This window comes from Ziziphus jujuba, chromosome 6, assembly GCF_031755915.1.
Source record: "Ziziphus jujuba cultivar Dongzao chromosome 6, ASM3175591v1".
Taxonomy (NCBI): Eukaryota; Viridiplantae; Streptophyta; class Magnoliopsida; order Rosales; family Rhamnaceae; genus Ziziphus; species Ziziphus jujuba.
Window position 1 is genome coordinate 2336553 of NC_083384.1, and position 10948 is coordinate 2347500.

At 35.8% G+C, this 10948-nt stretch overlaps 1 pseudogene; it reads right to left on the minus strand.

Moving 5' to 3' along the window:
• Positions 1-10893: 10893 nt before the first annotated feature.
• The window catches only part of LOC132804219 (DNA-directed RNA polymerase subunit beta'-like), a 4002-nt pseudogene continuing 3947 nt past the window's right edge, over positions 10894-10948 (minus strand).

The window sequence follows — 10948 nt, forward strand, 5'->3', positions numbered from 1 at the left end:
AGAGGTTTAAGGATCACCTTGCTTCATTTATTCAGGGCATTATTCATTCTCAAGAGGGCTTGTCTATTCCCGGAGAACCGAGACCTATTCTAACCATACAAGTGGTGAAAGCCGGTATGGAGCCGGGTAGCGGTTTTGGTACATTTTTGGAGTCTGGGCAGCAAGAAATGGCTCCAACTCTTTATGGATTCAATAAATATCACTAAGAGGTCATGAAAACAAGTCAAGATAGAAGAAAAACCAACTTGTACGGACAGCTTCAAAATTTGGCCGAAAATTAGTATATTTTATGCTGGCTTTACTGTATTTTGCTGAGTTGGCTTTTTCTCTTTCCACCAAGCAAGGGAAACATGTGGGACTCCATAGTAAGATTATTTGGCATCTTAAAAAGCATATTGAAGCTGAGTTGGGGCTCAAGTTGGTCAAAGATTAGTAAAAGTCAACTTAGTAAAAAGCTAGTATTTTAGTTTCTTAATTTGATTCTACTTCTTGTTTTAGGAAATTACCATTACTTTTTGGGTTTTATTTATTTATTTGCTGGAAAAATAATTTTAGGAAAGTTATTATTTCATTATTTTCATTGTAAATTAATTAATTCCTAATTCAAAATAAAGGAATTAATTAATCCAAATTATATTAGGAAAGGGTGTGAAATTAGGCAATTTCCTAATAGGATTCTGTGTTGGTTGAAATTTCCTAATCCTTTTAGGTTTTATTTTTTTCATTCAAAGCCTATTTAAAGGCTTATTTTTCAGGAATAATTAAGCTTGAATTATATGTAGAAAATTATTAGTGAGATTGAATTTTCTTTGTTCTTTTGAACACCCAAAACACCATTAGTGAATGAGTGTTTTAGTTTGACTTATCAATAGGCCTTCCATCACCTATTGTGGCGTCTTCATTATATACCAAGGTTTCTAATCACAGGTTGGTTAGGGGTCAAGGTGACCATTAGAACTTGAACATAATTAGATCCGGGTTAATATAATACGGGTTCAGGAGCGGGTCGTCCTGGGTTCATATCATTTGGTATCGGAGCCAAATTTTGTTTATGTTTGATCTATCTTTAGTTGCTTTATTTGTTTTTCTTTTATTCTACAATTTTAGCATTAGGTTAAGGTTGCATCCATCCCATACACGCTCTGCACCTTAATAAAAAAAATAAAAAAAATTTTGGTTTGTTGGAGTTTGATTTGTTTGCTGGAAATTTGTTGGAGCTGCTGGTTTGTCGATAAGTTGCTGGAGAATTATTTTTGCTGCTGGATATTTGGAATTTTGGGTGCTTAAATTATTGGATTAAAATTAGTTAAAGGATTTGATACAAAACTTGAATTACAAGAACAACAACCAACATTATTCTACATTTTTATTCGATTTGATTCTTGTTTGAGTTTGAAAATTCTTTTCCTAAATTTTATTCTTGAATCCTTAATCTCTTACCATCTAGTCTAGTTCTTAAAAATTCCAAAGTTTTCTCATTAATTTGCTTTATTTTGCCTGGAAAAGCTGAAAACTAGATTTTGTTGATTTCTTTGGGTATTGCCTACTTTTTGCTACTGTTTTGTTGATAAGTTTAATTAAGACATACTTGTGATATAATTGCTGTTTTGTGGGTGTTTTAATTAGAACTTTGAGATAATTCATTGAGGGAAAAAAAACAAGAAAGTGTGAGCACAAAAGAGGGTTAAAAGCCGAAATTAGTGTGCAAACACGAGTGTCGAGTTCTTTATTGAGTGAAACATGTGAGGGAGTGAAATTTTGTGAGGTCTTATTTTCTTTTTGCATTATTTATACTAACATGGCAAATTCAAGGGTGAGAAGAGGAGATCCATCTTTAAGAATTAATGAAAAAGAGTTCGTAGGATTCCATGGCGGTTCCTGAGCTTCGGGGAGTGGTGAGCAAACGGATATGAAGGCTGTCTTGGAGCAACTACAGAGGATGAATATTCAATTTGACCAATTAAATCAAAGGCTTGACAGGTTAGAAACATCCCAAGGAGTGCCAAATATATGGTTAGATGCTCATTAAGGACAAGGTCAAGGTCGAGGAGGCTGAGGGCGACCAAGAGAGGAATTCGGGGGAAGTAACTATGGAGATGACTTGCAAGAGGGGTTTGATGAAATTTTTTAACCTCAAGAAAGGCCAATCTGTGGGAGACCAACAAGGAATGAAGATGATGATCTTGGGAATATCAAGGTAAACATTCCACCTTTCATGGGAAAAAGTGATCCGGAAGCATATTTGGAATGGGAGGAGAAAATGGAGATGATTTTCGATTGTCATAACTATTCGGAAGCTAAGAAGGTGAAATTGGCAGCAATGGAATTTGGCCATTATGCACTCCAATGGTGGACCAATGGGCAAAATACCCGAAGGAGAGTTGGTGACGACTTGATCACTACATGGTGCCAAATGAAAGGAGCAATGAGGAAGCGGTTCGTACCATCCCATTATAATAGGTTGCTGCATCAAAGGCTTCAATCCCTATCTCAAGGAAGTAAGTCCGTGGAGGATTATTACAAGGAGATGGAGATGCTTATGATGAGATTAAACATGAATGAGGACAGAGAAGCAACCATGGCAAGATTCCTTTGTGGTTTGAATTGTGAGATAGCCAACCAACTAGAATTGCAACAATATGTGGAATTAGAGGAGATGTTGTATGTGGCTATTAAATTGGAGCATCAATTCAAGAGGAGGGGTGTAGGCTCACAGTTTGGAGGAGTTTCCAGAAGCGGGAGATCAATTCCAAGTGGCTGGAGAAACAACCCACCCTATGAAAGCAAGCTAAAGTCGAAAGTTGGAGAAGAAAGTTCAAATCGGCCAAAGAGAAAGACTAGAACCGAATCTGTCCAAGCGGACAAAAGTGAAGGTAATGGCATTGTGTGTTTTAAGGGCCAGGGACGAGGACACATTGCTAGCCAATGCCCCAAGAGGAGGATTATGGCGTTGAAAGGTAATGGCGAACTAGAATCCGAAAGTGAAGAAATTGATGCTGAAACTGAAATTGAAGATGGAGAAGTCGGAGATGATGAGCATGAGGAACCCAAGACACTCCGACCTTCAAGGGATGACTTGAGCTTGCTTTCTAGGAGAGTGCTGGCTGCATGCAAAGATGAGGATGAAATTCAAAGAGAGAACATCTTCCACACCCGATGTGAGATTCAAGGTAAGATTTGTAGCATGATTATTGATAGTGGGAGTTATACTAATGTAATTAGTAACATTGTAGTTGATAAATTAGGCTTAAAAACTATTAAACATCCAGAACCATATAGAGTAGGATGGCTAAATGATAGTGGTGAGATGAAAGTAAATAAACAAGCCAAAGTAAAATTCAGCATTGATAAATATATGTGGATGTGGTTTTGTGTGATGTTGTGCCTATGCATGCGGGACATATTTTACTTGGTAGGCCTTTGCAATTTGATAGAAATGCTATTCATTATGGTAGAGAGAATAGTATTCTTTTTAGATTTAAAGGTAAAAAGGTCAAGCTGGAGGCATTAACTCCTAAAGAGGTGTACAAAGATCAAATATAAATACAACAAAGGAGGGTGGCCGAACAACTCAATGAGAGAACTAGTATGGCCCCCACGACAACAACACCCATCCAAGGAGTCCAACCCGTGCAAGACCAACCAGGTAAGTGTTCTAAAACTCAACTTGAGTGGAAAAACCAAGAGAGGTCGAAATTGGAGTGAAAAAAATGAGAAATCCGAGAGTGAGGAAGGTAGTATGGTGGCTGAGAGAGAGAAAGCAAAAGAAAGAAAAGAAAGAAAGAATAAAAAAATTTATTTGAGTTTTGGAGATGTAAATAAAGCTATCTTCAGTAAAAAACCATTGCTGGTCATGATTTATAAAGATAATTATTTTAATGATCAAGCTAACCTTGAAGAACTTGAATTGCCAAGTTCAATTCTTTCTCTTTTGCAAGATTTTGAAGATGTCTTTCCGGATGAAATTCCAAAGGGATTACCACCAATTAGAGGGATTGAGCATTAAATTGACTTTGTTCCAGGAGTTTCCATACCAAATAGACCAGCATATAGAAGCAATCCCGAAGAAACAAAGGAGTTACATAAACAGGTAAGTGAGTTACTTGATAAAGGCTATATTCATGAGAGTATGAGTCCATATGTTGTTCCTATTTTATTAGTGCCTAAAAAAGATGGTTCTTGGAGAATGTGTGCTGATTGTAGGGCTATAAATAATATAGACATCCAATTCCTAGATTAGATGATATGCTTGATGAATTGCATGGTGCTTGCATGTTCACTAAAATTGATCTTAGGAGTGGATACCATCAAATTAGAATGAAAGAAGGTGATGAATGGTTAACCGCATTTAAAACTAAATATGGGCTGTATGAATGGTTAGTCATGCCTTTTACTTTAACTAATGCACCTAGTACTTTTATGAGGCTTATGAATCATGTTATGCATCCATTTATTGGTAAATTTGTGGTTGTGTATTTTGATGACATTTCAGTATATAGCCGAAACTTGGATGAGTATGTAGACCATCTTAGGCAAGTTATAAATACCCTTAGGAAAGAAAGGTTGTTTGCTAACATGAAAAAGTGTGATTTTTACAAAGATGAGCTTGTTTTCCTAGGATTTGTAGTAAGTGCTGCAGGAATCAAAGTTGACCAATCTAAAGTCCAAGCAATCAAGGAATGGCCGACACCCACTTCTATCACTCAAGTTAGGAGCTTTCATGGTTTGGAAAGCTTTTATTGAAGATTTTTCAAGGACTTTAGCACCATCGCAGCACCTTTGAATGAAGTTGGAAAGAAGAATGTTGGTTTTAAATGGGCGGAAGTACAAGAAACCTCTTTTAATTTATTGAACGAAAACTATGTAATGCACCTTTATTAGTTTTGCCAAATTTTTCCAGAACTTTTGAAATTGAATGTGATGCTTTGAGTGTAGGTATTGGGGTTGTATTAATGCAAGAAGGAAGGCCCATAGCTTACTTTAGTGAGAAATTAAATGGAGTGGAGCTGCACTAAACTACCCGACATATGACAAGAAGATGTATGCTTTGGTGAGGGTTTTGGAAACGTGGCAACATTATCTCATGCCAAAAGATTTTGTGATTCTTATGGATCACGAATCTCTGAAGCACACTAGGCCAAGGAAAGCTCAAACTAAGGCAGGCCAAGGGGATTGAATTTATTGAGACCTTTCCATATGTGATTCGCTACAAAAAAGGTTAGGAAAATGTGGTTGCCGATGCATTATCCCAAAGGTATGTTCTCTTTTCTACCTTAAATGCTAGATTGCTTGGTTTTGAACAATCAAAGGAACTTTATGAGCATGATAGTGACTTTGGCGAATTATTTAGGACCTGTTTGAAACATGGATTTAATAAATTTTACATATTTGAGGGGTATTTGTTCAAGGAAAACAAACTTTGTGTGCCTAATTGTAGCATTAGGGAGTTACTAGTTCAGGAAAGTCATGGTGGTGGTTTAACAGGTCATTTTGGAGTTTCTAAAACTTTATCCTTGCTGTAAGAATATTTTTTATTGGCCTAACATGAGGAGTGATGTAGAGAAAATATGTGAAAGATGCTTGAAGTGCTGAAAAGCCAAATCTAGGTTGATGTCGCATGGTCTTTACAAGCCTTTGCCAATTCCTTCCTTTCCTTAGGTGGATTTGTCAATGGATTTTATTCTTGGTTTGCCTAGGTCAAAGACAGGTAAGGATTCAATATTTGTTGTTGTGGATAGATTTTCTAAGATGGCACATTTTATTGCATGTAATAAAACTACTGATGCATCTAATGTTGCTAATTTATTTTCAAAGAAATTGTGAGGTTACATGGAATGCCTAGACTATTGTTTTGGATAAAGATGCTAAGGTCTTAAGTTATTTTTGGAAAACTTTATGGGCTAAGTTAGGTATCAAGCTTTTATTTTCAACTACTTGTCATCCAGAAACTGATGGACAAACCAAAGTAGTGAATAGAACTTTGTCTGCATTGTTAAGAGCATTAATTAGTAGAAATTTGAGAACGTGGGAGGATTGTTTGCCATATGTTGAATTTGCTTATAATAGGTCTTTACATTCAGCAACTAAATATACACCTTTTGAAATTGTTTATGAGTTTAATCCTTTGACTCCATTAGATTTAACACCTTTACCTTTAAGTGAACGTGCTAATCTAGATAGAAAACAAAAGGCTGATTTTGTAAAGCAGATTCATGAAAAGACTTGAGGAAGGAGAGGTTCCCAAACAGCGGAAATCCAAATTGATGCCGAGAGGCGATGGACCTTTTCAAGTTTTTTAGCGGATAAATGACAATGCTTACAAACTTGATTTACCGGGTGAGTATAATGTTAGTGCTACATCCAATGTTGCTGATTTGTCTCCTTTTTTGGTAGGTGATGACTTTGATTTGAGGGCAAATCCTTTTCAAGAGGAGGGGAATGATGCGAATCCGCCCGAGCTTACACAACCGACAACCCGCTGGGGTACCAACCCGATATGGATGAAGACGGGGCCAATCACTAGAGCTCAAGCTAAGAGGTTTAGGGATCACCTTTCTGCAGTTATCAAGGGCATTATTCATTCTCAAGAGGGCTTGTCTATTCCCGAAGAACCAAGACCTATTATGAGCATACAAGTGGTGGAAGCCGGTACAGACCCGAGTAGCAGTTTTAGTACATTTTTGGAGTCTGGGCTGCAAGAAATGGTTCCAACTCTTTATGGATTCAATAAATATCACTAAGAGGTCATGAAAATAAGTCAAGGCAGAAGAAAAACCAACTTGTACGGAATTATACGGACAGCTTCAAAATCTGGCCAAAAATTACTGTATTTATGCTTGCTTTACTGTATTTTGCTGAGTTGGTTTTTCTCTTTTCTCCAAGGAAGGGAAATGTGTGGGACTCCATAATAAGCTTATTTGGAATCTTAAAAAGCATATTAAAGCTGATTTGGAGCTCAAGTTTGTCAAAGATTAGTCAAATCAACTTAGTAAAAAAGCTAGTATTTTAGTTTCTTAATTTGATTCTACTTTTTGTTTTAGGAAATTACCATTACTTTTTGGGTTTTATTTATTTATTTTCTGGAAAAATAAGTTTAGGAAAGTTATTATTTCATTATTTTCATTGTAAATTAATTAATTCCTAACTCAAAATAAAGGAATTAATTAATCCAAATTAGATTAGGAAAGAGTGTGAAATTAGGCAATTTCGTAATAGGATTCTATGTTGGTTGAAATTTCCTAATCCTTTTAGGGTTTTATTTTGTTTATTCAAAGCCTATTTAAAGGCTTATTTTTCAATAAGAATTAAGCTTGAATTATATATAGAAAATTATTTGTGAGATTGAATTCTCTTTGTTCTTTTGAACACCTAAAACACCATTAGTGAATGAGTGTTTTAGTTTGACTTATCGATAGGCCTTCCATCACCTATTGTGGCGTCTTCATTATATACAAAGGTTTTTAATCATAGGTTGGTTAGGGTCAAGGTGACCATTATAACTTGAACATAATTAGATCCGAGCTAATATAATACGGGTTTAGGAGCGGGTCGTCCTAGGTGCGTATCACTCCATGTTTCAGCAGTAGTATATTGTTCCATGGAGCTGAGGTCCAAAATATGGAAGAAATGGGTGTTTCCACGACTCTATCACCTGGTCAATTCTGTTCCACTTAATCCCTATTTCATGGCCACATATCTTTCTGGCTAAGGAATGGAAAACCTTGCTCTTGTTACATGAGCCCAATTTTCATTTCATCCTGGAAAAACCATCTTTTTCTCAACAATGTCTTTGTCATTTGATCCAATAGCATTCCATTAGATACGAACAGCTTTGATAAATACTGATAACTCTCGAATGGAGTATTAGAACGGAAAAATCTATTAGATAATGAACTATTGGTTCTAAGCCATCTCTGGCAATGAATCAACAATTCAAAGTACTATTCTTGATAAGCCAGCGTTTATATATAGATGTAGGAAGATCTATTTGGGAAGTAAAAAGCACCTTTTACATTTCTTCATCTGCAAAGAATTCTCGATGTGAAAACACAAAGACAACGGGCTGATCTTTGAATAGGAAATAAGTGGATCTACAGGGTCCCAAATGAATTGGCTTATTCGAAAAAAGCCTTGTTCTTTGGAAGTGATGTGATTCCGCCCGAGGCCGCTCAACCGATAACCCGCTAGGGTGCTGACTCGACACGGATAAAGACTAGGCCAATCACAAGAGCTCATATTAAAAGATTTAAGGACAAACTGGGAGTATTTACACAGGGGGTAATCAATCTCAACAGAGCTTGTCCATACTTGAAGATACAAAGCCTATTCTAAGCATCCAAGTGGTGGAAGCCGATACAGACCCGGGTGACGGTTTTGGTACATTTTTGGAGTCCAGGAAGCATGAAATGGTTCCAATGTTTTATGGGTTCAATACATATGCCTAAGAGGTCATGGAATCAAGTTAAAGCAGCCTCAAACGCAATCAAAAAGGGCTTGTATGGACAGCATCAACAATTTGGCCGAATTTGCTGTATTGCTTGCTGGCTTTACTATATTTTACTGTATTAGCCTTTTCTTATTTTTCCAAGCATGGGCAACGTGTGGGACTTCATATTCAGCTTATTTGGCATCCTAAAAAGAACCTAGAAGCTGATTTGAAGCTCAAAGAGGTCAAAGATTGATCAAAGTCAACTTGATCAAAAGGCTAGCATTTTTAGTTTCCTAATTTGTTTTTACTTTTTTTTTTAGGAAACTACCATTACTTTTTGGCTTTTATTTAGTTATTTTCTGGAAAAATAACTTTAGGAAGGTTTTTATTTTTTTCTTTCCATTGTAAATTAATTAATTCCTAATTTAATATAAAGGAATTAATTAATCAAACTTAGATTAGGAAAGGAAGTATAGTTTCGGCCAACTAGGTTTCTTTATGTGTGTGGCCGGTTTTACCTAGGGTTTTTAGGGTTTATTTTGTTTCTTTCAAAACCTATTTAAAGGCTTATTTTTCCATAAGAATACAACTTTGATTTGATTAAGAAAATACTTGTGAGATTAATTATCTCTTTGTTCTTTGAGAACACCTAAAACACCATTAGAGAATTGGTTGTTTTAGCTTGACTTATCAATAGATTTTCCATCCCCTATTGTGGCGTCTACATTATACCAAGGTTTCTAACCACAGGTTGGTTAGGGCTTGAGGTCCATTCCACTAGAACTTGAACTTAATTGAGATCCGGGCTAATATAATACGGGTTTAGGAGCAGGTCGTCCTAGGTTCGTATCAGAGCTAAATTTTGTTCAGGTTTGATCTATCTTTATTTGGTTTATTTGTTTTTGTGTTATTCTACAATTTTAGAATTATATGGATAAAGGAATACATAAAGTTGACCATAGCAAAATAAGAAATTGAAAGATTTCATTAAAATTGTTCGTTCGGAAATTTCCCAAAAAGCTAATCATATGTTCTTCTCTCCATCGGAACACTAGGGAGCATAATAGGTTCTTCTCTCCATCGGAACAATAGGGCCATTATGCTCATTACTAAACTTGTTGAAGAGATGAAATATTACCAAGGTATATCTTTTTTATCAGAGGTTGAATCGACCATCCGAAGAAGAATTAGGCTAAAAATTGGGATACATTCTGGGAAAATAAAACTTCAATCAAAGAGAAGCAAATGAACGGCTTTCATAAAAATTCTCGTAGAATCAATAATGAAGTTTTCATTATGAACATGCCAGATCATGAATTAGTAACTCCATCCAATCTCCATAAAATCCCAATTGTTTCAAACTTTTTGGAATGGAATTTTTACTTAATCCCCATGAACAGGATCAAGCCTTATTCCATGGTATTTACATGAGATTCCTCTTTCTTATTCTTAAACAAGTCCCTAAAAGGGCTTAGTTGATCCATGATTTATGTTTCATCTTTCTTTTCCTTTTCGTTTGTTTCGAGAAATATATCGATCAATTCTGATTCTTTATTTTTCTATTGATTATTTTCCGATCGAGATGTATGGATCCATGCAAAGGACATTATATGGATTGCATTAAAGGGTTAGTCATCCTAAAATTAGGATTCATTTCTTGTTACAAATAGTCACTTATGGCATACCATATCTCAATAGATTGTCGTAATTTTTCTAACGTGTGTACATTCCCATAATGATGGTGTTTTTCCAAAATAAAACCTTGCTGTTTAGCATCTTGGACTAGCCATCCCTTAGAAGGTATTGTTAAAAGATCATGAATTCCTAACAAAATGATGTAGCAGTGGTTTGTCGGAATCCCCAAGTCTTTACTTGATCTAGGATATGTGATGTATATGCCATTTCGAAGTGGTCTATTAATCTACTAATTAGCCATTTAATGGCAGTTCCATCTATCACTTTATTGTGAAAGGCTAGATTAGCCCGTTCTGCTATAAGTACCTCCATATTTCGCTAAGTGGGGTTTGCCAATGGGTTTGAGACAATGATTGGAAAACTTCCTTTTTTTATCTTGATTCGTGTAGAAATTCAGGTACTATGGTCTTACTTGAACCGGAGAGACTTGAATTCACACTGGTGTCATAGAATTACTTAGCTTGCATACCATATTATTGGTATCATATGAGTAGGCTACGCAAAATCCTTGTATAGGTTCTTCATTTTCTCGATAAAGAGAAATATGACCAACAATGGTTTGAGTGTATAAACAAAAAATTTCTTTTTTTATGCTTCTTACTATTAGATAGGGCCCATAAATCTCATGATAGGTACCCAAAGGTTCATAGTGAACTTCGAGGGGAGCTTCTCTTGAAGTAATAACACATTGATTTAGTTGCCACCGGAGCCACAAAGGACTATCTAAATGGATTCTTTTTTGCCAATAAGCTCCAATTGCATCATAGAAATTACATTCCATTTTGATCATTCCTGTGATTCCATGGATTATATCTATTTGCACAA